The following is a 20,576-nucleotide window of genomic DNA, read 5'->3' as shown; positions in this document are numbered from 1 at the left end:
TTGCCTCCCATAATCCTTTGCAATGGCTTATGGTCATGAACTTTTTCTCACCGCTGTCTTAAAGTGTCCTTACATGGTAGCTCTTAAAAGCTGGCCCACTTGAACAGTTAGCTTTGCGCAGTGGCAGTATCGTAGCCCATGAGGTCAATCCGAGGCGTGATTATTGCTATTTGAAAACTTTACCCAATACCCCGCCATGATGACTTGAAATACAGTCAGCATTGGCAATGTTTGACAGGCTCTAAGGAGACTGAAAGATTGGTTTAATAAAAGTTTATGGCGCCCCATGTCTAGGGCGTGTCTGACGTGACTCCCGTTTCTTCCTGAGCTCTGTTGCACCATTCCTTCCGCTGGCTTCTTAGCATTTCCCTTTTACCTTTCTCTCCCACTGAATCCATTTGTTTCCGGCAGCACACTATTCTCACTCCATGCTACGAATTCCCATCCTTCGGCTCATTGGCCTAGCATTTGCCTTTATGCAAATTGCTCCTTCGCACCCTGAATCCAGCTCAATTATTCACACCTAACCACCTGAAGGCACTAAAATTACTGGTAGCTAAGGAAAAAAACGATCAGCCACGAGGTTTGGTAATCTTTTCTAGCCTTCTATCATTTGGATTATTTATTTGCTCTTCTTTTTTTTTTTTTTAAACTTGCTTTATTATTTCACCACAGCCTAAAGGAAAGGCTTCCCAGCGGGCGTGCCTTTGAATGTACCCGTCATGTCATACTTACCTGGCAGGGGAGCAATAGCCATGATCCCTAAGGTGGCTCTCCCAGAGTGAGGCTGGTTCATTGCACTCCGTACCAGTTGACCTCTGCGATTTCCTCAAATGTGGGAAACTCGACTGCATAATTTATGGTAGTGGGGGGCTGCGTTTGCGCTTTCCCCTGTGTTTGCTTGTTTGACAAAAATAGAGAGCTTCACCAATTCTGACGAAGGATAATTTCAGCCAGGGCACCCGTCTTCTTTGGCTCTTACTTTCCGCATCAAGCAGGCAGCGACAATCATTTCCTAGGCTTGATCATTTTTATTATCTATGTTTTCTGGAGACCAGTTTTAAGCCAGAATTTCACTTTTTATTTTAACTTTTCAGCTTTTTTTTCATCATTATTTTATCCTGACTTCTTTTGTTTATTGTATGCTTCAATGCAATGGAAGAAATAAAGAATTGGAGACCTATATTACGTCTTCCAACAGAACGTAACGTTTGATTGAATTTATGGGAAAAAAAGATTTTCTGGATCAAGGCAGTGAATTGCCGCTTGAGACAATCAGACCAAACCTTAGGAATAGCTGGGTGGTCGCTAGCACTTACTAATGAACACCATGGAATTTTGAAAAAGCCACCACAAATGTTCTTTCAGCCCTGTTGAGTGTGGATGAAGAGAAGACAGGTGCTAGGCAAGGGTCATTCCTATCGATGGAGTCATGAAATGTGTGACTTTGGGGACGAACGTAGACCAGCGGATTGTGTACTCTGCCTAATGGCTGCTGTAGTAGAATCTTGGCAAAACTGTTTCCAAAGAGAGAAAAAAAATTGTACAAGGTTTGCTGCAAGATATGGTTGCCCTCACTCTCTGTTATAGGTTTGGAACCATTCCAAGATGCCATATAAGAAGACCAAGGAATTTGTTGGGGTTTAAGCTTCCCTGTAGGAGGAAGCGGGCCTAATTAGAATATTGCCTCCCATAATCCTTTGCAATGGCTTATGGTCATGAACTTTTTCTCACCGCTGTCTTAAAGTTTCCTTACATGGTAGCTCTTAAAAGCTGGCCCACTTGAACAGTTAGCTTTGCGCAGTGGCAGTATCGTAGCCCATGAGGTCAATCCGAGGCGTGATTATTGCTAATTGAAAACTTTACCCAATACCCCGCCATGATGACTTGAAATACAGTCAGCATTGGCAATTTTTGACAGGCTCTAAGGAGACTGAAAGATTGGTTTAATAAAAGTTTATGGCGCCCCATGTCCAGGGCGTGTCTTACGTGACTCCCATTTCTTCCTGAGCTCTGTTGCACCATTCCTTCCGCTGGCTTCTTAGCATTTCCCTTTTACCTTTCTCTCCCACTGAATCCACTTGTTTCCGGCAGCACACTATTCTCACTCCATGCTACGAATTCCCATCCTTCGGCTCATTGGCCTAGCATTTGCCTTTATGCAAATTGCTCCTTCGCACCCTGAATCCAGCTCAATTATTCACACCTAACCACCTGAAGGCACTAAAATTACTGGTAGCTAAGGAAAACAACGATCAGCCACGAGGTTTGGTAATCTTTTGTAGCCTTCTATCATTTGGATTATTTATTTGCTCTTCTTTTTTCTTTTTTTTTTTACTTGCGTTATTATTTCACCACAGCCTAAAGGAAAGGCTTCCCAGCGGGCGTGCCTTTGAATGTACCTATCATGTCATACTTACCTGGCAGGGGAGCAATAGCCATGATCCCTAAGGTGGCTCTCCCAGAGTGAGGCTGGTTCATTGCACTCCGTACCAGTTGACCTCTGCGATTTCCTCAAATGTGGGAAAATCGACTGCATAATTTATGGTAGTGGGGGACTGCGTTCGCGCTTTCCCCTGTGTTTGCTTGTTTGACAAAAATAGAGAATTTCACCAATTCTGACGAAGGATAATTTCAGCCACGGCACCCGTCTTCTTTGGCTCTTACTTTCCGCATCAAGCAGGCAGCGACAATCATTTCTTAGGCTTGATCATTTTTATTATCTTTGCTTTCTGGAGACCAGTTTTAAGCCAGAATTTCACTTTTTATTTTAACTCTTCAGCTTTTTTTTCATCATTTTTTTATCCTGACTTCTTTTGATTTATTGTATGCTTCAATGCAATGGAAGAAATAAAGAATTGGAGACCTATATTACGTCTTCCAACAGAACGTAACGTTTGATTGAATTTATGGGAAAAAAAGATTTTCTGGATCAAGGCAGTGAATTGCCGCTTGAGACAATCAGACCAAACCTTAGGAATAGCTGGGTGGTCGCTAGCACTTACTAATGAACACCATGGAATTTTGAAAAAGCCACCACAAATGTTCTTTCAGCCCTGTTGAGTGTGGATGAAGAGAAGACAGGTGCTAGGCAAGGGTCATTCCTATCGATGGAGTCATGAAATGTGTGACTTTGGGGACGAACGTAGACCAGCGGATTGTGTACTCTGCCTAATGGCTGCTGTAGTAGAATCTTGGCAAAACTGTTTCCAAAGAGAGAAAAAAAATTGTACAAGGTTTGCTGCAAGATATGGTTGCCCTCACTCTCTGTTATAGGTTTGGAACCATTCCAAGATGCCATATAAGAAGACCAAGGAATTTGTTGGGGTTTAAGCTTCCCTGTAGGAGGAAGCGGGCCTAATTAGAATATTGCCTCCCATAATCCTTTGCAATGGCTTATGGTCATGAACTTTTTCTCACCGCTGTCTTAAAGTTTCCTTACATGGTAGCTCTTAAAAGCTGGCCCACTTGAACAGTTAGCTTTGCGCAGTGGCAGTATCGTAGCCCATGAGGTCAATCCGAGGCGTGATTATTGCTAATTGAAAACTTTACCCAATACCCCGCCATGATGACTTGAAATACAGTCAGCATTGGCAATTTTTGACAGGCTCTAAGGAGACTGAAAGATTGGTTTAATAAAAGTTTATGGCGCCCCATGTCCAGGGCGTGTCTTACGTGACTCCCGTTTCTTCCTGAGCTCTGTTGCACCATTCCTTCCGCTGGCTTCTTAGCATTTCCCTTTTACCTTTCTCTCCCACTGAATCCATTTGTTTCCGGCAGCACACTATTCTCACTCCATGCTACGAATTCCCATCCTTCGGCTCATTGGCCTAGCATTTGCCTTTATGCAAATTGCTCCTTCGCACCCTGAATCCAGCTCAATTATTCACACCTAACCACCTGAAGGCACTAAAATTACTGGTAGCTAAGGAAAAAAACGATCAGCCACGAGGTTTGGTAATGTTTTCTAGCCTTCTATCATTTGGATTATTTATTTGCTCTTCTTTTTTTTTTTTTTTAACTTGCTTTATTATTTCACCACAGCCTAAAGGAAAGGCTTCCCAGCGGGCGTGCCTTTGAATGTACCCGTCATGTCATACTTACCTGGCAGGGGAGCAATAGCCATGATCCCTAAGGTGGCTCTCCCAGAGTGAGGCTGGTTCATTGCACTCCGTACCAGTTGACCTCTGCGATTTCCTCAAATGTGGGAAAATCGACTGCATAATTTATGGTAGTGGGGGACTGCGTTCGCGCTTTCCCCTGTGTTTGCTTGTTTGACAAAAATAGAGAACTTCACCAATTCTGACGAAGGATAATTTCAGCCACGGCACCCGTCTTCTTTGGCTCTTACTTTCCGCATCAAGCAGGCAGCGACAATCATTTCCTAGGCTTGATCATTTTTATTATCTTTGTTTTCTGGAGACCAGTTTTAAGCCAGAATTTCACTTTTTATTTTAACTTTTCAGCTTTTTTTTCATCATTTTTTTATCCTGACTTCTTTTGATTTATTGTATGCTTCAATGCAATGGAAGAAATAAAGAATTGGAGACCTATATAACGTCTTCCAACAGAACGTAACGTTTGATTGAATTTCTGGGAAAAAAAGATTTTCTGGATCAAGGCAGTGAATTGCCGCTTGAGACAATCAGACCAAACCTTAGGAATAGCTGGGTGGTCGCTAGCACTTACTAATGAACACCATGGAATTTTGAAAAAGCCACCACAAATGTTCTTTCAGCCCTGTTGAGTGTGGATGAAGAGAAGACAGGTGCTAGGCAAGGGTCATTCCTATCGATGGAGTCATGAAATGTGTGACTTTGGGGACGAACGTAGACCAGCGGATTGTGTACTCTGCCTAATGGCTGCTGTAGTAGAATCTTGGCAAAACTGTTTCCAAAGAGAGAAAAAAAATTGTACAAGGTTTGCTGCAAGATATGGTTGCCCTCACTCTCTGTTATAGGTTTGGAACCATTCCAAGATGCCATATAAGAAGACCAAGGAATTTGTTGGGGTTTAAGCTTCCCTGTAGGAGGAAGCGGGCCTAATTAGAATATTGCCTCCCATAATCCTTTGCAATGGCTTATGGTCATGAACTTTTTCTCACCGCTGTCTTAAAGTTTCCTTACATGGTAGCTCTTAAAAGCTGGCCCACTTGAACAGTTAGCTTTGCGCAGTGGCAGTATCGTAGCCCATGAGGTCAATCCGAGGCGTGATTATTGCTAATTGAAAACTTTACCCAATACCCCGCCATGATGACTTGAAATACAGTCAGCATTGGCAATTTTTGACAGGCTCTAAGGAGACTGAAAGATTGGTTTAATAAAAGTTTATGGCGCCCCATGTCCAGGGCGTGTCTTACGTGACTCCCGTTTCTTCCTGAGCTCTGTTGCACCATTCCTTCCGCTGGCTTCTTAGCATTTCCCTTTTACCTTTCTCTCCCACTGAATCCATTTGTTTCCGGCAGCACACTATTCTCACTCCATGCTACGAATTCCCATCCTTCGGCTCATTGGCCTAGCATTTGCCTTTATGCAAATTGCTCCTTCGCACCCTGAATCCAGCTCAATTATTCACACCTAACCACCTGAAGGCACTAAAATTACTGGTAGCTAAGGAAAAAAACGATCAGCCACGAGGTTTGGTAATGTTTTCTAGCCTTCTATCATTTGGATTATTTATTTGCTCTTCTTTTTTTTTTTTTTTTTACTTGCTTTATTATTTCACCACAGCCTAAAGGAAAGGCTTCCCAGCGGGCGTGCCTTTGAATGTACTCGTCATGTCATACTTACCTGGCAGGGGAGCAATAGCCATGATCCCTAAGGTGGCTCTCCCAGAGTGAGGCTGGTTCATTGCACTCCGTACCAGTTGACCTCTGCGATTTCCTCAAATGTGGGAAAATCGACTGCATAATTTATGGTAGTGGGGGACTGCGTTCGCGCTTTCCCCTGTGTTTGCTTGTTTGACAAAAATAGAGAACTTCACCAATTCTGACGAAGGATAATTTCAGCCACGGCACCCGTCTTCTTTGGCTCTTACTTTCCGCATCAAGCAGGCAGCGACAATCATTTCCTAGGCTTGATCATTTTTATTATCTATGTTTTCTGGAGACCAGTTTTAAGCCAGAATTTCACTTTTTATTTTAACTTTTCAGCTTTTTTTTCATCATTTTTTTATCCTGACTTCTTTTGATTTATTGTATGCTTCAATGCAATGGAAGAAATAAAGAATTGGAGACCTATATTACGTCTTCCAACAGAACGTAACGTTTGATTGAATTTCTGGGAAAAAAAGATTTTCTGGATCAAGGCAGTGAATTGCCGCTTGAGACAATCAGACCAAACCTTAGGACTAGCTGGGTGGTCGCTAGCACTTACTAATGAACACCATGGAATTTTGAAAAAGCCACCACAAATGTTCTTTCAGCCCTGTTGAGTGTGGATGAAGAGAAGACAGGTGCTAGGCAAGGGTCATTCCTATCGATGGAGTCATGAAATGTGTGACTTTGGGGACGAACGTAGACCAGCGGATTGTGTACTCTGCCTAATGGCTGCTGTAGTAGAATCTTGGCAAAACTGTTTCCAAAGAGAGAAAAAAAATTGTACAAGGTTTGCTGCAAGATATGGTTGCCCTCACTCTCTGTTATAGGTTTGGAACCATTCCAAGATGCCATATAAGAAGACCAAGGAATTTGTTGGGGTTTAAGCTTCCCTGTAGGAGGAAGCGGGCCTAATTAGAATATTGCCTCCCATAATCCTTTGCAATGGCTTATGGTCATGAACTTTTTCTCACCGCTGTCTTAAAGTGTCCTTACATGGTAGCTCTTAAAAGCTGGCCCACTTGAACAGTTAGCTTTGCGCAGTGGCAGTATCGTAGCCCATGAGGTCAATCCGAGGCGTGATTATTGCTATTTGAAAACTTTACCCAATACCCCGCCATGATGACTTGAAATACAGTCAGCATTGGCAATGTTTGACAGGCTCTAAGGAGACTGAAAGATTGGTTTAATAAAAGTTTATGGCGCCCCATGTCTAGGGCGTGTCTGACGTGACTCCCGTTTCTTCCTGAGCTCTGTTGCACCATTCCTTCCGCTGGCTTCTTAGCATTTCCCTTTTACCTTTCTCTCCCACTGAATCCATTTGTTTCCGGCAGCACACTATTCTCACTCCATGCTACGAATTCCCATCCTTCGGCTCATTGGCCTAGCATTTGCCTTTATGCACTACCCTGAATCCAGCTCAATTATTCACACCTAACCACCTGAAGGCACTAAAATTACTGGTAGCTAAGGAAAAAAACGATCAGCCACGAGGTTTGGTAATCTTTTCTAGCCTTCTATCATTTGGATTATTTATTTGCTCTTCTTTTTTTTTTTTTAAACTTGCTTTATTATTTCACCACAGCCTAAAGGAAAGGCTTCCCAGCGGGCGTGCCTTTGAATGTACCCGTCATGTCATACTTACCTGGCAGGGGAGCAATAGCCATGATCCCTAAGGTGGCTCTCCCAGAGTGAGGCTGGTTCATTGCACTCCGTACCAGTTGACCTCTGCGATTTCCTCAAATGTGGGAAACTCGACTGCATAATTTATGGTAGTGGGGGGCTGCGTTTGCGCTTTCCCCTGTGTTTGCTTGTTTGACAAAAATAGAGAGCTTCACAAATTCTGACGAAGGATAATTTCAGCCAGGGCACCCGTCTTCTTTGGCTCTTACTTTCCGCATCAAGCAGGCAGCGACAATCATTTCCTAGGCTTGATCATTTTTATTATCTATGTTTTCTGGAGACCAGTTTTAAGCCAGAATTTCACTTTTTATTTTAACTTTTCAGCTTTTTTTTCATCATTATTTTATCCTGACTTCTTTTGATTTATTGTATGCTTCAATGCAATGGAAGAAATAAAGAATTGGAGACCTATATTACGTCTTCCAACAGAACGTAACGTTTGATTGAATTTATGGGAAAAAAAGATTTTCTGGATCAAGGCAGTGAATTGCCGCTTGAGACAATCAGACCAAACCTTAGGAATAGCTGGGTGGTCGCTAGCACTTACTAATGAACACCATGGAATTTTGAAAAAGCCACCACAAATGTTCTTTCAGCCCTGTTGAGTGTGGATGAAGAGAAGACAGGTGCTAGGCAAGGGTCATTCCTATCGATGGAGTCATGAAATGTGTGACTTTGGGGACGAACGTAGACCAGCGGATTGTGTACTCTGCCTAATGGCTGCTGTAGTAGAATCTTGGCAAAACTGGTTCCAAAGAGAGAAAAAAAATTGTACAAGGTTTGCTGCAAGATATGGTTGCCCTCACTCTCTGTTATAGGTTTGGAACCATTCCAAGATGCCATATAAGAAGACCGAGGAATTTGTTGGGGTTTAAGCTTCCCTGTAGGAGGAAGCGGGCCTAATTAGAATATTGCCTCCCATAATCCTTTGCAATGGCTTATGGTCATGAACTTTTTCTCACCGCTGTCTTAAAGTGTCCTTACGTGGTACTCTTAAAAGCTGGCCCACTTGAACAGCTAGCTTTGCGCAGTGGCAGTATTGTAGCCCATGAGGTCAATCCGAGGCGTGATTATTGCTAATTGAAAACTTTACCCAATACCCCGCCATGATGACTTGAAATACAGTCAGCATTGGCAATTTTTGACAGGCTCTAAGGAGACTGAAAGATTGGTTTAATAAAAGTTTATGGCGCCCCATGTCTAGGGCGTGTCTTACGTGACTCCCGTTTCTTCCTGAGCTCTGTTGCACTATTCCTTCCGCTGGCTTCTTAGCATTTCCCTTTTACCTTTCTCTCCCACTGAATTCACTTGTTTCCGGCAGCACACTATTCTCACTACATGCTACGAATTCCCATCCTTCGGCTCATTGGCCTAGCATTTGCCTTTATGCAAATTGCTCCTTCGCACCCTGAATCCAGCTCAATTATTCACACCTAACCACCTGAAGGCACTAAAATTACTGGTAGCTAAGGAAAACAACGATCAGCCACGAGGTTTGGTAATCTTTTGTAGCCTTCTATCATTTGGATTATTTATTTGCTCTTCTTTTTTTTTTTTTTTTTACTTGCTTTATTATTTCACCACAGCCTAAAGGAAAGGCTTCCCAGCGGGCGTGCCTTTGAATGTACCCGTCATGTCATACTTACCTGGCAGGGGAGCAATAGCCATGATCCCTAAGGTGGCTCTCCCAGAGGGAGGCTGGTTCATTGCACTCCGTACCAGTTGTCCTCTGCGATTTCCTCAAATGTGGGAAAATCGACTGCATAATTTATGGTAGTGGGGGACTGCGTTCGCGCTTTCCCCTGTGTTTGCTTGTTTCACAAAAATAGAGAACTTCACCAATTCTGACGAAGGATAATTTCAGCCACGGCACCCGTCTTCTTTGGCTCTTACTTTCCGCATCAAGCAGGCAGCGACAATCATTTCCTAGGCTTGATCATTTTTATTATCTATGTTTTCTGGAGACCAGTTTTAAACCAGAATTTCACTTTTTATTTTAACTTTTCAGCTTTTTTTTCATCATTTTTTTATCCTGACTTCTTTTGATTTATTGTATGCTTCAATGCAATGGAAGAAATAAAGAATTGGAGACCTATATTACGTCTTCCAACAGAACGTAACGTTTGATTGAATTTCTGGGAAAAAAAGATTTTCTGGATCAAGGCAGTGAATTGCCGCTTGAGACAATCAGACCAAACCTTAGGAATAGCTGGGTGGTCGCTAGCACTTACTAATGAACACCATGGAATTTTGAAAAAGCCACCACAAATGTTCTTTCAGCCCTGTTGAGTGTGGATGAAGAGAAGACAGGTGCTAGGCAAGGGTCATTCCTATCGATGGAGTCATGAAATGTGTGACTTTGGGGACGAACGTAGACCAGCGGATTGTGTACTCTGCCTAATGGCTGCTGTAGTAGAATCTTGGCAAAACTGTTTCCAAAGAGAGAAAAAAAATTGTACAAGGTTTGCTGCAAGATATGGTTGCCCTCACTCTCTGTTATAGGTTTGGAACCATTCCAAGATGCCATATAAGAAGACCAAGGAATTTGTTGGGGTTTAAGCTTCCCTGTAGGAGGAAGCGGGCCTAATTAGAATATTGCCTCCCATAATCCTTTGCAATGGCTTATGGTCATGAACTTTTTCTCACCGCTGTCTTAAAGTGTCCTTACATGGTAGCTCTTAAAAGCTGGCCCACTTGAACAGTTAGCTTTGCGCAGTGGCAGTATCGTAGCCCATGAGGTCAATCCGAGGCGTGATTATTGCTATTTGAAAACTTTACCCAATACCCCGCCATGATGACTTGAAATACAGTCAGCATTGGCAATTTTTGACAGGCTCTAAGGAGACTGAAAGATTGGTTTAATAAAAGTTTATGGCGCCCCATGTCTAGGGCGTGTCTGACGTGACTCCCGTTTCTTCCTGAGCTCTGTTGCACCATTCCTTCCGCTGGCTTCTTAGCATTTCCCTTTTACCTTTCTCTCCCACTGAATCCATTTGTTTCCGGCAGCACACTATTCTCACTCCATGCTACGAATTCCCATCCTTCGGCTCATTGGCCTAGCATTTGCCTTTATGCAAATTGCTCCTTCGCACCCTGAATCCAGCTCAATTATTCACACCTAACCACCTGAAGGCACTAAAATTACTGGTAGCTAAGGAAAAAAACGATCAGCCACGAGGTTTGGTAATCTTTTCTAGCCTTCTATCATTTGGATTATTTATTTGCTCTTCTTTTTTTTTTTTTAAACTTGCTTTATTATTTCACCACAGCCTAAAGGAAAGGCTTCCCAGCGGGCGTGCCTTTGAATGTACCCGTCATGTCATACTTACCTGGCAGGGGAGCAATAGCCATGATCCCTAAGGTGGCTCTCCCAGAGTGAGGCTGGTTCATTGCACTCCGTACTAGTTGACCTCTGCGATTTCCTCAAATGTGGGAAACTCGACTGCATAATTTATGGTAGTGGGGGGCTGCGTTCGCGCTTTCCCCTGTGTTTGCTTGTTTGACAAAAATAGAGAGCTTCACCAATTCTGACGAAGGATAATTTCAGCCAGGGCACCCGTCTTCTTTGGCTCTTACTTTCCGCATCAAGCAGGCAGCGACAATCATTTCCTAGGCTTGATCATTTTTATTATCTATGTTTTCTGGAGACCAGTTTTAAGCCAGAATTTCACTTTTTATTTTAACTTTTCAGCTTTTTTTTCATCATTATTTTATCCTGACTTCTTTTGATTTATTGTATGCTTCAATGCAATGGAAGAAATAAAGAATTGGAGACCTATATTACGTCTTCCAACAGAACGTAACGTTTGATTGAATTTATGGGAAAAAAAGATTTTCTGGATCAAGGCAGTGAATTGCCGCTTGAGACAATCAGACCAAACCTTAGGAATAGCTGGGTGGTCGCTAGCACTTACTAATGAACACCATGGAATTTTGAAAAAGCCACCACAAATGTTCTTTCAGCCCTGTTGAGTGTGGATGAAGAGAAGACAGGTGCTAGGCAAGGGTCATTCCTATCGATGGAGTCATGAAATGTGTGACTTTGGGGACGAACGTAGACCAGCGGATTGTGTACTCTGCCTAATGGCTGCTGTAGTAGAATCTTGGCAAAACTGGTTCCAAAGAGAGAAAAAAAATTGTACAAGGTTTGCTGCAAGATATGGTTGCCCTCACTCTCTGTTATAGGTTTGGAACCATTCCAAGATGCCATATAAGAAGACCAAGGAATTTGTTGGGGTTTAAGCTTCCCTGTAGGAGGAAGCGGGCCTAATTAGAATATTGCCTCCCATAATCCTTTGCAATGGCTTATGGTCATGAACTTTTTCTCACCGCTGTCTTAAAGTGTCCTTACATGGTAGCTCTTAAAAGCTGGCCCACTTGAACATTTAGCTTTGCGCAGTGGCAGTATCGTAGCCCATGAGGTCAATCCGAGGCGTGATTATTGCTAATTGAAAACTTTACCCAATACCCCGCCATGATGACTTGAAATACAGTCAGCATTGGCAATTTTTGACAGGCTCTAAGGAGACTGAAAGATTGGTTTAATAAAAGTTTTTGGCGCCCCATGTCCACTGCGTGTCTTACGTGACTCTTGTTTCTTCCTGAGCTCTGTTGCACCATTCCTTCCGCTGGCTTCTTAGCATTTCCCTTTTACCTTTCTCTCCCACTGAATCCACTTGTTTCCGGCAGCACACTATTCTCACTCCATGCTACGAATTCCCATCCTTCGGCTCATTGGCCTAGCATTTGCCTTCATGCAAATTGCTCCTTCGCACCCTGAATCCAGCTCAATTATTCACACCTAACCACCTGAAGGCACTAAAATTACTGGTAGCTAAGGAAAAAAACGATCAGCCACGAGGTTTGGTAATGTTTTCTAGCCTTCTATCATTTGGATTATTTATTTGCTCTTCTTTTTTTTTTTTTTTTAACTTGCTTTATTATTTCACCACAGCCTAAAGGAAAGGCTTCCCAGCGGGCGTGCCTTTGAATGTACCCGTCATGTCATACTTACCTGGCAGGGGAGCAATAGCCATGATCCCTAAGGTGGCTCTCCCAGAGTGAGGCTGGTTCATTGCACTCCGTACCAGTTGATCTCTGCGATTTACTCAAATGTGGGAAAATCGACTGCATAATTTATGGTAGTGGGGGACTGCGTTCGCGCTTTCCCCTGTGTTTGCTTGTTTGACAAAAATAGAGAACTTCACCACTTCTGACGAAGGATAATTTCAGCCACGGCACCCGTCTTCTTTGGCTCTTACTTTCCACATCAAGCAGGCAGCGACAATCATTTCCTAGGTTTGATCATTTTTATTATCTATGTTTTCTGGAGACCAGTTTTAAGCCAGAATTTCACTTTTTATTTTAACTTTTCAGCTTTTTTTTCTACATTTTTTTATCCTGACTTCTTTTGATTTATTGTATGCTTAAATGCAATGGAAGAAATAAAGAATTGGAGACCTATATTACGTCTTCCAACAGAACGTAACGTTTGATTGAATTTCTGGGAAAAAAAGATTTTCTGGATCAAGGCAGTGAATTGCCGCTTGAGACAATCAGACCAAACCTTAGGAATAGCTGGGTGGTCGCTAGCACTTACTAATGAACACCATGGAATTTTGAAAAAGCCACCACAAATGTTCTTTCAGCCCTGTTGAGTGTGGATGAAGAGAAGACAGGTGCTAGGCAAGGGTCATTCCTATCGATGGAGTCATGAAATGTGTGACTTTGGGGACGAACGTAGACCAGCGGATTGTGTACTCTGCCTAATGGCTGCTGTAGTAGAATCTTGGCAAAACTGTTTCCCAAGAGAGAAAAAAAATTGTACAAGGTTTGCTGCAAGATATGGTTGCCCTGGGGGCGGGGCCTGACAGCCAAGATGGCCAGCAGAACATTCTCAGAGCTCCTGCTACACAGAGCGTAATTGCAATAATATCGACCAAACTAGCGGTGATAGTAGCACACGGTGACCGGGACAAGACGCATTATACCCGGACGCACAAAATGATGCCTGTCTGGCAACGGAGCTCCACAGCAAGACCCACATCGGCCATGCGGCTTACACCGGAGCGGGACCTGGTGCCCGGGGGAGGCGGCCGATTCCCCGGCCCGGGAAGCACCCACAAGCGAGAAATCACTGCAGCCCTGCTGCCCCCCCCTTTGGACCGGCGGGGGATATCCCGGTCCTCGCAGGGGACGATTTCCCCCACATCACTACACGAACAAACGGCGACGACCAAACGGGGCCTAACCAAGATGGCGGTACAGGCGCAGCCTGTGACTCTGCATACACTAGCTAAGCCTCCCAGGCATACCCTGGATTTCTTTGACCGGTTGTGCACCCACCTCTGGTTGAAACACACCGACCGGAGACAGCTTTATAAACTGGAGAGAAGAGCGGCAGCAGCGTGGATCCGCCCGGCTACCCGGCGCCACTTACAGGGAAATCCCCCTCGCAAAAGAAGAACGGTCTCCACACGAAAACAAGGGCAAAGCTTCACAGGGCGGGAAACAGTGCCGGGTACCACGGACGCCAAGGCTCAGGACCTCAAGCCTCAGAGGTGGGTCAACCAACACACCAGTATTGCCTGCTGTTCAACGACCCCAGCAACCCGCGATGGGCAAGGAACACCCCCACATATGGACAAACTTAAAGCACGCAGAGATCGGGGGCGCCGATCAGGGACACTCAGTCTCCTACCTTCTCAAAATGGCGGCTCCAGTACTAGCACGGATCTGGGGACATCAGCAGAAGGCTCACAGTACGTGCTTCCAAGCAACATAAGCCTACCCTCCAGGTGTCTGAGATCACAGCAGTCTCTAATCAAACTGGGGATCGGGTGAGAAAGCGGGGGGCTTACGGTGACTGCCCCGAAGACATCTGTTCCTCCTGGCTTACTATTCATCTGGTGGACTCCTGTACTTTTCTTTTTTTCTATTTTTTATTTATTTTTTTTATTTATTTTTTTTAAATGTTTTTATTTTGTGTTGCGTTGAACCCATTTGCTGCCAATCTTCACTGTATCTACCTAGCAAGTGCATATGTCTCTCATAATTCAATTGTCAGGATATGTACCAAGTTTTAAAGCTAAGAATACTTACCCATCCACTGACATACCCTGCATAAGCATGATCCATTCATTTAACATTAAGCAGTAATAGCCAGTAACATCTTGCTAGCACGATGGTTTCTTTTATTTATTTAATTTTTTTTAATTTTTTTTTCAGCTATTAAGCATAGACGACCTAGCATTTTCCTGATCTTTGTTAGCAATGTTATGCCTAGTGATTTGTTCAAATGCATCCAACGCAAGCCCATTACTATAACGGGGTTCTCAACAGCATGTTTCCCTTTGAGGTATCATATAGTCATTATATTATTTTACTTCATTTTATATCTAGTTAGAAATGCCTGTTTAACTATTCCAACCTGAATAACATAAGATGCCTAGCCTATGCCACATGACTTTGTAGCCTCAGACGGTGCTTCAACTTGCACCCATTTAATGCTCCAAGCGAATTGTATGTGGACAAACATTTGACTCCACTCGGAACCTAGACCCAGACCAAAGCGAAGCATGTGTTAGACTGTTACCAATTACCACGTAATAGGCACTATTTTACTAGTTGGTGGGGAATACTATGGCAACCCCAGCCTGTTTAAAATCTTTAGAGAAACTGAGGGCTTACCTGCGCGTACACCTATTAGTCTGTATAAACGTATGTAGGCTTATGTTAATTCTTAACTTAATCATAATATTATGCACTGTTGCCACTATATTACAGAAGAGGCTAAGCTACTACACTACATGTTGTTTACTACTCGACTTAACCGTATATATATATAAAAATCTGTGCTAGAATTTTCTTGTACCTTTATGTTATAATGTTTGAAATGTGCTAGAGGCTTGCCTTTGGGGTACCTCATAAGCAATTGTTATAAACATATGCACTACAAAAATAAAGAATTAAAAAAAAAAAAAGATATGGTTGCCCTCACTCTCTGTTATAGGTTTGGAACCATTCCAAGATGCCATATAAGAAGACCAAGGAATTTGTTGGGGTTTAAGCTTCCCTGTAGGAGGAAGCGGGCCTAATTAGAATATTGTCTCCCATAATCCTTTGCAATGGCTTATGGTCATGAACTTTTTCTCACCGCTGTCTTAAAGTTTCCTTACATGGTAGCTCTTAAAAGCTGGCCCACTTGAACAGTTAGCTTTGCGCAGTGGCAGTATCGTAGCCCATGAGGTCAATCCGAGGCGTGATTATTGCTAATTGAAAACTTTACCCAATACCCCGCCATGATGACTTGAAATACAGTCAGCATTGGCAATTTTTGACAGGCTCTAAGGAGACTGAAAGATTGGTTTAATAAAAGTTTATGGCGCCCCATGTCCAGGGCGTGTCTTACGTGACTCCCGTTTCTTCCTGAGTTCTGTTGCACCATTCCTTCCGCTGGCTTCTTAGCATTTCCCTTTTACCTTTCTCTCCCACTGAATCCATTTGTTTCCGGCAGCACACTATTCTCACTCCATGCTACGAATTCCCATCCTTCGGCTCATTGGCCTAGCATTTGCCTTTATGCAAATTGCTCCTTCGCACCCTGAATCCAGCTCAATTATTCACACCTAACCACCTGAAGGCACTAAAATTACTGGTAGCTAAGGAAAAAAACGATCAGCCACGAGGTTTGGTAATGTTTTCTAGCCTTCTATCATTTGGATTATTTATTTGCTCTTCTTTTTTTTTTTTTTTTAACTTGCTTTATTATTTCACCACAGCCTAAAGAAAAGGCTTCCCAGCGGGCGTGCCTTTGAATGTACCCATCATGTCATACTTACCTGGCAGGGGAGCAATAGCCATGATCCCTAAGGTGGCTCTCCCAGAGTGAGGTTGGTTCATTGCACTCCGTACCAGTTGACCTCTGCGATTTCCTCAAATGTGGGAAAATCGACTGCATAATTTATGGTAGTGGGGGACTGCGTTCGCGCTTTCTCCTGTGTTTGCTTGTTTGACAAAAATAGAGAACTTCACCAATTCTGACGAAGGATAATTTCAGCCACGGCACCCGTCTTCTTTGGCTCTTACTTTCCGCATCAAGCAGGCAGCGACAATCATTTCCTAGGCTTGATCATTTTTATTATCTATGTTTTCTGGAGACCAGTTTTAAGCCAGAATTTCACTTTTTATTTTAACTTTTCATCTTTTTTTTCATCATTTTTTTATCCCGACTTCTTTTGATTTATTGTATGCTTCAATGCAATGGAAGAAATAAAGAATTGGAGACCTATATTACGTCTTCCAACAGAACGTAACGTTTGATTGAATTTCTGGGAAAAAAAGATTTTCTGGATCAAGGCAGTGAATTGCCGCTTGAGACAATCAGACCAAACCTTAGGAATAGCTGGGTGGTCGCTAGCACTTACTAATGAACACCATGGAATTTTGAAAAAGCCACCACAAATGTTCTTTCAGCCCTGTTGAGTGTGGATGAAGAGAAGACAGGTGCTAGGCAAGGGTCATTCCTATCGATGGAGTCATGAAATGTGTGACTTTGGGGACGAACGTAGACCAGCGGATTGTGTACTCTGCCTAATGGCTGCTGTAGTAGAATCTTGGCAAAACTGTTTCCAAAGAGAGAAAAAAAATTGTACAAGGTTTGCTGCAAGATATGGTTGCCCTCACTCTCTGTTATAGGTTTGGAACCATTCCAAGATGCCATATAAGAAGACCAAGGAATTTGTTGGGGTTTAAGCTTCCCTGTAGGAGGAAGCGGGCCTAATTAGAATATTGCCTCCCATAATCCTTTGCAATGGCTTATGGTCATGAACTTTTTCTCACCGCTGTCTTAAAGTGTCCTTACATGGTAGCTCTTAAAAGCTGGCCCACTTGAACAGTTAGCTTTGCGCAGTGGCAGTATCGTAGCCCATGAGGTCAATCCGAGGCGTGATTATTGCTAATTGAAAACTTTACCCAATACCCCGCCATGATGACTTGAAATACAGTCAGCATTGGCAATTTTTGACAGGCTCTAAGGAGACTGAAAGATTGGTTTAATAAAAGTTTATGGCGCCCCATGTCTAGGGCGTGTCTTACGTGACTCCCGTTTCTTCCTGAGCTCTGTTGCACCATTCCTTCCGCTGGCTTCTTAGCATTTCCCTTTTACCTTTCTCTCCCACTGAATCCACTTGTTTCCGGCAGCACACTATTCTCACTCCATGCTACGAATTCCCATCCTTCGGCTCATTGGCCTAGCATTTGCCTTTATGCAAATTGCTCCTTCGCACCCTGAATCCAGCTCAATTATTCACACCTAACCACCTGAAGGCACTAAAATTACTGGTAGCTAAGGAAAAAAACGATCAGCCACGAGGTTTGGTAATCTTTTGTAGCCTTCTATCATTTGGATTATTTATTTGCTCTTCTTTTTTTTTTTTTTTTTAACTTGCTTTATTATTTCACCACAGCCTAAAGGAAAGGCTTCCCAGCGGGCGTGCCTTTGAATGTACCCGTCATGTCATACTTACCTGGCAGGGGAGCAGTAGCCATGATCCCTAAGGTGGCTCTCCCAGAGTGAGGCTGGTTCATTGCACTCCGTACCAGTTGACCTCTGCGATTTCCTCAAATGTGGGAAACTCGACTGCATAATTTATGGTAGTGGGGGACTGCGTTCGCGCTTTCCCCTGTGTTTGCTTGTTTGACAAAAATAGAGAACTTCACCAATTCTGACAAAGGATAATTTCAGCCACGGCACCCGTCTTCTTTGGCTCTTACTTTCCGCATCAAGCAGGCAGCGACAATCATTTCCTAGGCTTGATCATTTTTATTATCTTTGTTTTCTGGAGACCAGTTTTAAGCCAGAATTTCACTTTTTATTTTAACTTTTCAGCTTTTTTTTCATCATTTTTTTATCCTGACTTCTTTTGATTTATTGTATGCTTCAATGCAATGGAAGAAATAAAGAATTGGAGACCTATATAACGTCTTCCAACAGAACGTAACGTTTGATTGAATTTCTGGGAAAAAAAGATTTTCTGGATCAAGGCAGTGAATTGCCGCTTGAGACAATCAGACCAAACCTTAGGAATAGCTGGGTGGTCGCTAGCACTTACTAATGAACACCATGGAATTTTGAAAAAGCCACCACAAATGTTCTTTCAGCCCTGTTGAGTGTGGATGAAGAGAAGACAGGTGCTAGGCAAGGGTCATTCCTATCGATGGAGTCATGAAATGTGTGACTTTGGGGACGAACGTAGACCAGCGGATTGTGTACTCTGCCTAATGGCTGCTGTAGTAGAATCTTGGCAAAACTGTTTCCAAAGAGAGAAAAAAAATTGTACAAGGTTTGCTGCAAGATATGGTTGCCCTCACTCTCTGTTATAGGTTTGGAACCATTCCAAGATGCCATATAAGAAGACCAAGGAATTTGTTGGGGTTTAAGCTTCCCTGTAGGAGGAAGCGGGCCTAATTAGAATATTGCCTCCCATAATCCTTTGCAATGGCTTATGGTCATGAACTTTTTCTCACCGCTGTCTTAAAGTTTCCTTACATGGTAGCTCTTAAAAGCTGGCCCACTTGAACAGTTAGCTTTGCGCAGTGGCAGTATCGTAGCCCATGAGGTCAATCCGAGGCGTGATTATTGCTAATTGAAAACTTTACCCAATACCCCGCCATGATGACTTGAAATACAGTCAGCATTGGCAATTTTTGACAGGCTCTAAGGAGACTGAAAGATTGGTTTAATAAAAGTTTATGGCGCCCCATGTCCAGGGCGTGTCTTACGTGACTCCCGTTTCTTCCTGAGCTCTGTTGCACCATTCCTTCCGCTGGCTTCTTAGCATTTCCCTTTTACCTTTCTCTCCCACTGAATCCATTTGTTTCCGGCAGCACACTATTCTCACTCCATGCTACGAATTCCCATCCTTCGGCTCATTGGCCTAGCATTTGCCTTTATGCAAATTGCTCCTTCGCACCCTGAATCCAGCTCAATTATTCACACCTAACCACCTGAAGGCACTAAAATTACTGGTAGCTAAGGAAAACAACGATCAGCCACGAGGTTTGGTAATCTTTTCTAGCCTTCTATCATTTGGATTATTTATTTGCTCTTCTTTTTTTACTTGCTTTATTATTTCACCACAGCCTAAAGGAAAGGCTTCCCAGCGGGCGTGCCTTTGAATGTACCCGTCATGTCATACTTACCTGGCAGGGGAGCAATAGCCATGATCCCTAAGGTGGCTCTCCCAGAGTGAGGCTGGTTCATTGCACTCCGTACCAGTTGTCCTCTGCGATTTCCTCAAATGTGGGAAAATCGACTGCATAATTTATGGTAGTGGGGGACTGCGTTCGCGCTTTCCCCTGTGTTTGCTTGTTTGACAAAAATAGAGAACTTCACCAATTCTGACGAAGGATAATTTCAGCCACGGCACCCGTCTTCTTTGGCTCTTACTTTCCGCATCAAGCAGGCAGCGACAATCATTTCCTAGGCTTGATCATTTTTATTATCTTTGTTTTCTGGAGACCAGTTTTAAGCCAGAATTTCACTTTTTATTTTAACTTTTCAGCTTTTTTTTCATCATTTTTTTATCCTGACTTCTTTTGATTTATTGTATGCTTCAATGCAATGGAAGAAATAAAGAATTGGAGACCTATATTACGTCTTCCAACAGAACGTAACGTTTGATTGAATTTCTGGGAAAAAAAGATTTTCTGGATCAAGGCAGTGAATTGCCGCTTGAGACAATCAGACCAAACCTTAGGAATAGCTGGGTGGTCGCTAGCACTTACTAATGAACACCATGGAATTTTGAAAAAGCCACCACAAATGTTCTTTCAGCCCTGTTGAGTGTGGATGAAGAGAAGACAGGTGCTAGGCAAGGGTCATTCCTATCGATGGAGTCATGAAATGTGTGACTTTGGGGACGAACGTAGACCAGCGGATTGTGTACTCTGCCTAATGGCTGCTGTAGTAGAATCTTGGCAAAACTGTTTCCAAAGAGAGAAAAAAAATTGTACAAGGTTTGCTGCAAGATATGGTTGCCCTCACTCTCTGTTATAGGTTTGGAACCATTCCAAGATG

The 20,576-nt window shown here is 43.1% G+C and overlaps 22 non-coding genes across 22 annotated transcripts; all 22 read left to right on the top strand.

The window, feature by feature from the left end:
• Window positions 1–109: 109 nt before the first annotated feature.
• On the top strand, window positions 110–250 carry LOC134593741 (U4 spliceosomal RNA). Its single transcript, XR_010090176.1, has one exon. It is a non-coding gene; the product is annotated as a U4 spliceosomal RNA (small nuclear RNA).
• Window positions 251–727: 477 nt separating this feature from the next.
• Window positions 728–894, top strand: LOC134590452 (U1 spliceosomal RNA). The gene has a single exon (XR_010087374.1). It is a non-coding gene; the product is annotated as a U1 spliceosomal RNA (small nuclear RNA).
• An 898-nt stretch (window positions 895–1,792) lies between these two features.
• On the top strand, window positions 1,793–1,933 carry LOC134592073 (U4 spliceosomal RNA). The gene has a single exon (XR_010088752.1). It is a non-coding gene; the product is annotated as a U4 spliceosomal RNA (small nuclear RNA).
• Window positions 1,934–2,412: 479 nt separating this feature from the next.
• LOC134590278 (U1 spliceosomal RNA) lies at window positions 2,413–2,579 on the top strand. The gene has a single exon (XR_010087225.1). It is a non-coding gene; the product is annotated as a U1 spliceosomal RNA (small nuclear RNA).
• Window positions 2,580–3,478: 899 nt separating this feature from the next.
• On the top strand, window positions 3,479–3,619 carry LOC134592072 (U4 spliceosomal RNA). The gene has a single exon (XR_010088751.1). It is a non-coding gene; the product is annotated as a U4 spliceosomal RNA (small nuclear RNA).
• A 477-nt stretch (window positions 3,620–4,096) lies between these two features.
• LOC134590276 (U1 spliceosomal RNA) lies at window positions 4,097–4,263 on the top strand. Its single transcript, XR_010087224.1, has one exon. It is a non-coding gene; the product is annotated as a U1 spliceosomal RNA (small nuclear RNA).
• An 899-nt stretch (window positions 4,264–5,162) lies between these two features.
• On the top strand, window positions 5,163–5,303 carry LOC134592071 (U4 spliceosomal RNA). The gene has a single exon (XR_010088750.1). It is a non-coding gene; the product is annotated as a U4 spliceosomal RNA (small nuclear RNA).
• A 478-nt stretch (window positions 5,304–5,781) lies between these two features.
• On the top strand, window positions 5,782–5,948 carry LOC134590275 (U1 spliceosomal RNA). The gene has a single exon (XR_010087223.1). It is a non-coding gene; the product is annotated as a U1 spliceosomal RNA (small nuclear RNA).
• An 899-nt stretch (window positions 5,949–6,847) lies between these two features.
• Window positions 6,848–6,988, top strand: LOC134593739 (U4 spliceosomal RNA). The gene has a single exon (XR_010090174.1). It is a non-coding gene; the product is annotated as a U4 spliceosomal RNA (small nuclear RNA).
• Window positions 6,989–7,452: 464 nt separating this feature from the next.
• On the top strand, window positions 7,453–7,619 carry LOC134590451 (U1 spliceosomal RNA). Its single transcript, XR_010087373.1, has one exon. It is a non-coding gene; the product is annotated as a U1 spliceosomal RNA (small nuclear RNA).
• Window positions 7,620–8,517: 898 nt separating this feature from the next.
• LOC134593364 (U4 spliceosomal RNA) lies at window positions 8,518–8,658 on the top strand. The gene has a single exon (XR_010089856.1). It is a non-coding gene; the product is annotated as a U4 spliceosomal RNA (small nuclear RNA).
• Window positions 8,659–9,136: 478 nt separating this feature from the next.
• Window positions 9,137–9,303, top strand: LOC134590478 (U1 spliceosomal RNA). Its single transcript, XR_010087396.1, has one exon. It is a non-coding gene; the product is annotated as a U1 spliceosomal RNA (small nuclear RNA).
• Window positions 9,304–10,202: 899 nt separating this feature from the next.
• On the top strand, window positions 10,203–10,343 carry LOC134593167 (U4 spliceosomal RNA). The gene has a single exon (XR_010089688.1). It is a non-coding gene; the product is annotated as a U4 spliceosomal RNA (small nuclear RNA).
• A 476-nt stretch (window positions 10,344–10,819) lies between these two features.
• On the top strand, window positions 10,820–10,986 carry LOC134590677 (U1 spliceosomal RNA). Its single transcript, XR_010087564.1, has one exon. It is a non-coding gene; the product is annotated as a U1 spliceosomal RNA (small nuclear RNA).
• An 899-nt stretch (window positions 10,987–11,885) lies between these two features.
• Window positions 11,886–12,026, top strand: LOC134592070 (U4 spliceosomal RNA). Its single transcript, XR_010088749.1, has one exon. It is a non-coding gene; the product is annotated as a U4 spliceosomal RNA (small nuclear RNA).
• A 478-nt stretch (window positions 12,027–12,504) lies between these two features.
• On the top strand, window positions 12,505–12,671 carry LOC134590701 (U1 spliceosomal RNA). Its single transcript, XR_010087586.1, has one exon. It is a non-coding gene; the product is annotated as a U1 spliceosomal RNA (small nuclear RNA).
• A 3,040-nt stretch (window positions 12,672–15,711) lies between these two features.
• LOC134592068 (U4 spliceosomal RNA) lies at window positions 15,712–15,852 on the top strand. Its single transcript, XR_010088748.1, has one exon. It is a non-coding gene; the product is annotated as a U4 spliceosomal RNA (small nuclear RNA).
• A 478-nt stretch (window positions 15,853–16,330) lies between these two features.
• On the top strand, window positions 16,331–16,497 carry LOC134590995 (U1 spliceosomal RNA). The gene has a single exon (XR_010087839.1). It is a non-coding gene; the product is annotated as a U1 spliceosomal RNA (small nuclear RNA).
• Window positions 16,498–17,396: 899 nt separating this feature from the next.
• Window positions 17,397–17,537, top strand: LOC134592067 (U4 spliceosomal RNA). The gene has a single exon (XR_010088747.1). It is a non-coding gene; the product is annotated as a U4 spliceosomal RNA (small nuclear RNA).
• Window positions 17,538–18,016: 479 nt separating this feature from the next.
• Window positions 18,017–18,183, top strand: LOC134589649 (U1 spliceosomal RNA). Its single transcript, XR_010086692.1, has one exon. It is a non-coding gene; the product is annotated as a U1 spliceosomal RNA (small nuclear RNA).
• Window positions 18,184–19,082: 899 nt separating this feature from the next.
• LOC134592065 (U4 spliceosomal RNA) lies at window positions 19,083–19,223 on the top strand. The gene has a single exon (XR_010088746.1). It is a non-coding gene; the product is annotated as a U4 spliceosomal RNA (small nuclear RNA).
• A 468-nt stretch (window positions 19,224–19,691) lies between these two features.
• On the top strand, window positions 19,692–19,858 carry LOC134590342 (U1 spliceosomal RNA). Its single transcript, XR_010087280.1, has one exon. It is a non-coding gene; the product is annotated as a U1 spliceosomal RNA (small nuclear RNA).
• The last annotated feature ends 718 nt before the right edge of the window (window positions 19,859–20,576 follow it).

The sequence above is a fragment of the Pelobates fuscus genome, chromosome 2 (genome assembly GCF_036172605.1).
Source record: "Pelobates fuscus isolate aPelFus1 chromosome 2, aPelFus1.pri, whole genome shotgun sequence".
NCBI classification, from domain to species: Eukaryota; Metazoa; Chordata; class Amphibia; order Anura; family Pelobatidae; genus Pelobates; species Pelobates fuscus.
Note: the sequence above shows the minus strand (reverse complement) of the source record. Positions and strands in the feature narration are given on the sequence as shown.